General features: G+C 52.9%; 1 protein-coding gene across 2 annotated transcripts in view; it reads left to right on the top strand.

Annotated features, from left to right (window-relative positions):
- The first annotated feature begins 813 nt into the window (after positions 1 to 813).
- The window catches only part of AP1B1 (adaptor related protein complex 1 subunit beta 1), a 42,842-nt gene continuing 37,655 nt past the window's right edge, over positions 814 to 6,000 (top strand). For both annotated transcript variants that reach the window (XM_079763339.1, XM_079763337.1), the window contains exon 1: positions 814 to 964. The gene's annotated coding sequence lies outside the window, so the exon portion shown is untranslated. The remainder of the gene's footprint in view (positions 965 to 6,000) is intronic.

Genomic DNA, 6,000 nt, shown 5'->3' with positions numbered 1-6,000 from the left:
AAATTATCTATCAGGAGCCCTGACGGGTCAGTGGATAGAGAGTCACTGAAAGGTCCCAAGTTCGATTCCAGTCAAGGGCATGTACCTGGGTTGCGGGCACATCATGTCCCTGTAGGGGGCGTGCAGGAGGCAGCTGATGGACGTTTCTCTCTCATCGATGTTTCTCTCTATCCCTCTCCCTTCCTCTCTGTAAAAAAATCAATAAAATATACTTAAAAAATAAAGAAGAAATAATAAAAAAGAAACTACCTATCAGGAGGAGAAAGTTAATAGTACCAATCGGAGTGAGGTGGCTATAGGCACTGAGGTCCTGGCAGACCCCATAAAAGGGGAAGTGGGACATTATGAAGTTCTCTTTGGATAAAAGTTCCTTGGACGGTCCGGTGCTTCCCCCTACCACGCGGAATTCCCAAAGGGCTGCCCTGAAAGGCAGCAAGCACTAGACCAGACCTGCAAGCTCGAGTTTTGACTTCTGTTCATAGCGTCGGTGATCTTGAGAAAGCACTGCCCCGCTCGGAGCCCCCGTGTTTCCGCCGGGAGCACAGAAGGGAGAGATGGACCTCAAAGTCTCTGCGACGTCCCCCACCCACGTTCAGTGACTTAGCGGCTGAAACCGGCTAGTTTTTCTCAGCGCCCGGCGAGGCGCCTCGGCGAAGCAACGCCGCGGCCACGAAGGGGTTAACTTCCCGTGGCCCCGCCCCCGCCCCGGCCAGGCCCCGCCCCGCGAGCCCAGCCCCGCCCCCGGTGGCACCTTTGACCCCGCCCCCAAGGCCCGTGCGTCCACCGGAAGTGCCCATGCGCCAGCAGCTCACTTCCGCTCGGCAGGTGACAGCCGTGGGGCTCCGAGCAGCCGGCTGCACTGTCGCACCGGGAGAGCGCGGGCGGGGGGGACGAGGCCGCGGACATTTTGCTGCCCAGCCGAGCCGTGCCGTGCCGTGGCGCCGGGAGCCGTTCGGACCTGCGGGTGAGGAAGCAGGGAGTCAGGCGAGGCCGGAGAAGACGTGGGGCGGGGGAGTCGGGGGTCTGAGGTGAGGGGGTTTGCAGGGTCAAAGGTCACGAGAGGACGGACGGGAGGAGCGAGAGCGCGGAAGAGTGGCTTCCCAGGCCCCCCGCGAGGCAGAAGGACCGCAGGTTCATTCATTCACGCCCACTTGGCCGCGGACCTGCGCCCCGGCCGCCCCGGTTCCGCAGCCCGCCCTCCGGGACCGATTCCTAGACTTAGGCCCCGAGGAGCTTGCGCTGGGCCGGAGGGGAAACTCCTCTTCGCGTCCCGGTTTCCCCCCCACACACTCCCCGCTAGGGCCACCTTGAGGACTCCTGGTCGTTCAAGGCTAAGGCTTTATCTCGTTGCCAAGGTTCGAAAGGAAAAAAAAAAAAAAAATTCAAGAGACAGCCGCCCCGCTCCGGGCTGGACTTGGGTTTGGTCTGTAGTTGGCGCCTTCAGGATCCAGTTATCTGGGGACACCTGTACTAATGCTGAAAATACGGATGCAAATGCTCGGAGCTGGTTATGGAGCCCCTGCTGTGTCCCGGGCTCGGTGCTAACTAAGCACTTTACTTAGCAGTGCTGCATCGGAACTTCCCAACAACCCGGTGAGAGAGCCACCGTGGTCATCCCCCTTTTATCAGCCGGTAAACCGAGGCACAGAGAGGTTAGATCACACATGTAAGGTCCGGAGGTGGTAAAGACAGAATCGGGGTTCCTGCCCAGGCTTTCAGGCACCTGCAGAGCGCCGAGACCCAAGAGAAGCCGGGGCCAGGTTGGGGCGTCGGTGCTATTTAATATCTTGAGCTGCCATTGTGTTTGTTTACATGGAGGCCGAGCTGTGGCCTTACTGCTTCTCTGTGTGGTCTTCACAAGGGGCATTGGAGTTGCTTTCTTGAGGATGAAGCCGTTTTGCAGGCTATTCCTATAGGTGACTGCCTTTAAGGCAAGAGTGGAGGTCCCCCCACCCCCCTACTTTGGGGAAGTGTGAGACACCCAACAGGCTATCCGTGAATTTAAGAATATCCGGAACCTTTCTTGAGAGGGGTCCAGCTGCATTCCTTTAGGAATCAAGAGGAACCACAGGGCCCCTTGACCATTCTCTCTTAGGAAAGAGCAGGCCCCAGGGCTTCCTGGCTGGGGAGGTCCCGTCTGGCCTGGGAGACGGTGATGTGGTTTGATGGCCTGAGGACGAGGCTCTGTGAGCCTGAGCCTTCTTCCTTTGCAGACACTTCACTTGCTCCCGTTCTGCCTCAGTTTCCCTGACAGCGGCACGAGAGAGACCTGCTGCCTCCCTATCCTGTACCTCTGTTCCTGGGTGTTATAAGACTTCGTGAACCCGTGAAGGTTTCCACATGCTTCTGTGATATAAATATTACCGCAGTACCTTTAATTAAAAAAAAAAAAACACCACTCTGTGATCTGTTCTCCCAATTCCATTGAATTCACAGAAACTTAATATTGTCACCTTATCCCCATCCTTCCCAGAGAGGCGAAGCGGCTTGTCGCCGACGGCAGGAACATGAGCGGAGTTCGGAGCGTCTGGCTCCCTGTCCTGAGTGGAGCCCACCAGGCTGGTCTAGCCTCTTACAAACTGTCGTGGAGGGCAGCTCCGCTCGTTCCCAAGGACGCGGACGCCTTAGAGGTCATGTAGAGACTGTCTGTCGCGTGTGGGTTCAGCAGAGGCTTCACCCCGAGCGGCTCGAAAGGCTCAGCGGGATCAGGGAAAGACTCCCCATCCGTCGGCCCCGGGCCCCCAACTCCGGCTCAGCAGCTTCCTGGTCGTGTGACCTGGACGACGTAGGCTGGCCTCCTGTGCCTGGGCTCTAAAATAGCCCCCCCCCCCCCATCCCGTGTGTGTCAGGGGTTAGAGGAGGAGCTTTGTGCAGAGCCTGTTGTTGTAGTGGGTGCCCTAACCGTAGGCAGTGGGTGCCTGCTGGGGGCCTACACCTGTCACCCCTGGTCTGTGGGGTGTTACTTCCTTCTGCAAACAGACCTTTATGTACACAGGACTTCTCCCACCCGTCTCGTTTCACTTCCTAAAAGTGTTTCCGACTCAGTTCAGTCCGTTGGTCCTGCTGGCTTTGGGCTTGGACTTGCATCTTTTTCCTAGTCATCTTCTGAAACTGTGGCGCGTCTTGACTGGTCACTTCCCGTGAGCAATCATGGCTTGGGGGTGGGCTTTGCACTTTGGTGTATTTCTAAAAGTGGCGGGGGACGTCTGTTACCTGAAGGTGTTTCTTTTTCTGAATAGGTCTTTTTGCCTAAAGGTCACTCAGAAATGATCACAACCCAGAAACCGTTTCTGTGTTCTTTTTCTCTTCACACAGAGAGGAACAGATAACTCCAGAGAGAAGAGGTCACTTGAGCAGTTGGGGAACCCTTTCCCAAAAAAATCCTGCTTGAATATCCATCAGTGGCTCTTCACTGCCCTCAAGCTAAAACTCACATTCCTTAGCATGACCTCCAAGTCGTGGATCTGACCCCTGCCTGGCTCTTCCGCCTCATCTCTCCTTCTCCACCTCCCACCTCTTCCCAAGCTCCAATCAAACGCATTTGCTTTTCGGCAAAGCTCCAACTCTGTACCTCCGTGTTTTTGCTTTGTGCCGTTCCCACTGCCTAAACACATTTCCTGTCACCGTCCTCCCTTCGCTGCACCCCGACTTGGTGCCTCCCACCTGAGCATCCCCCCACACCATGCAGGCCTGAACCAGATGCCTTCTTTGAGGTCCCGTGACTCTGATCACAGTGGGTTGTCATGGACTGCTTACTTGGCTCTCTTCTAAGTAAATGGCTCTTAGTCTTTGGACAGGACTTGTTTAAACTGTCCGCATCTCCAGCACCCAGTGAAATGGTCTGGCACACAGTAGGTGCTCAGTAAGTTTAGTGAATGAACAGATGAGTGGGAAATTGCATTGGATTGTCAGGATTCCTTGACTCCTAAGGAATTCAGAGCATTTTCCAGATGTATCCTCATGTCGCCCCAGGGGGATAGGGAAAAATCTGACGGTGGTGGGATTAACCACTCTCAAACTACTGTTGCTACCACCCAGCCAGCCACCAGCATGCCTCAGACCTGGGGTTGGGAGCAGCAGGGAGGTGCTGGTGGCTAGCATTTATCAAGTACTAGGTGGCTGGCACTGCTGAGGGCTTTGTGTGTATGGGCATACTTTAGGTCACAAGCCCCTCAGGTATTTGACATTGTAATTCTCATTTTACGGTTGTGTGGTTGTGCCTGTGATGTTGTAGACCCCTGGAGAGACCCCATCCTACCTGTTGTGGCCACCTTTCCATTCCTAGCCCCTGGTTCTTGGATTATCTCCCGGTATTTAATGGGGTTGAGGAGGAGCTTGGGTTTGGTTCTAGACTCCCAAGCCTCATGCTTTTTGGGTTTTTAGCCTTTGGGCTTGACCTCTGACCTTCATTAAGAGGGTCTCCCTCAAGTCAGGAGGTCTCTTCTGGTTAAGATAAGAGTATGGCTAGTTGACTCCAGAATGCCCAGAGTTCATCATCAGCCAGGACGCCTTAGTCTGTCCCCCAGATTACCATGTGGACTTGAGCTGGAAAATGGTAGATTTGGAAGTCAGGACTCAAAAGCTTTAAAACCAACTCTTCCCTTTTTCTTTTTTTAAAATATATTTTTATTGATTTCAGAGAGGAAGGAAGAGGGAGAGAGATATAGAAACATCAATGATGAGAGAGAATTATTGATTGGCTGCCTCCTGCATGCCCCTCACTGGGGATCGAGCCCACAACCCGGGCACGTGCCCTTGACCGGAATCGAACCTGGGACCCTTCAGTCCACAGGCCAACGCTCTGTCCACTGAGCCAAACAGGCTAGGACCCAACTCTTCCCCTTTTAACACGGAAAATGTTAGATATAGCTGAACTCTGTAGAGGAATAGACTTGGGTAGCACATTCTTTTTACCACACCAATTGCTTTTTGGGTCTTAAGCATATTGAGAGTAGAATGACAAAATTTTATTACAGGCAGCTGTTGAGTCTGCTTCTGTGGTCTTTCATCTGTGATCTCAAAGGGTTGGGTGGCTGGATATTATCATTTATTTACTTACTTTACAGAACCTTCATACATCCAGCATTCATTCATCCAGTCTTTATTTCAGACCCTGCTCTGTGCCTGGCACTGGGCTAATTGTGAGGATAGGTAAACAAAACAGACAGTTTCTGCCCTTGACTTGCTTACTACATCCTAATGGGGGAGAGAGAGACAAAGATGAAGTAGAAAACAAACGTATTAATTAGAAAAACTGATAAGCCAACAGAAGTACAGCCCCAGCACCAGTTGAAATGTAAGTCCGATCTCAGGACTGCTGCTCAGAACCCTCAGTGGCTTCCAGCTCACCAACAAAAAGCCAGAGTCCTTACCTTGACCTGGAAGGCTCCCTCCATTCTCTTCTGACCTCACAACCCTTCTCCCCACCTCATTGCTCACTCAGCTTGAGCCACAGCACCTGCTTTTCCTCACACAGGCCAGTTACACTCCCACCTTTGCACTATTTCTTATGCCATGACAATGTCACCTATCACCTTCTCCAGGAGGCCGTCTGTGCCCATCCTGGTTAAATTTCAACCTTCCCCTCCACCCCCAGGCTTCCTACCCTCCTTCCCTGCTCTCTTTCTACATAGCATTTACTACTCTCTAAGATACTTTATATTCTACGTATTTATCCTGCTTGTGGTTCCTGTCTGCCATTAGGATGTATCCTCCCAGAAATTCCATTCACGGTTGCATCCCCATCATGTAGACATGTTTAGGGCACGTCGGAGGTGGTCAGTACACAGATGAATAGGACCACTGGGGAGTGAGGACAGAAAAGGTCTTACTTATTGCATGCAGGGATGGTATCTTTGAAATGATGTCATCTAAGCTGAGATTTGAAGGTCAAGTTGGAGCAGTCACTCTAGAAGCCAGACGGGATAATCCAGGCAGGATCAGCAAATGCAAAGGCAATGAAGAGCTTGGTAATTGGAGGAACACTGAAGGAGGCCTGTG

Source organism: Cnephaeus nilssonii (genome assembly GCF_951640355.1).
Source record: "Cnephaeus nilssonii genome assembly, chromosome: 22".
Lineage (NCBI taxonomy): Eukaryota > Metazoa > Chordata > Mammalia > Chiroptera > Vespertilionidae > Cnephaeus > Cnephaeus nilssonii.
This window is presented reverse-complemented; position numbering and strand designations above follow the sequence as displayed.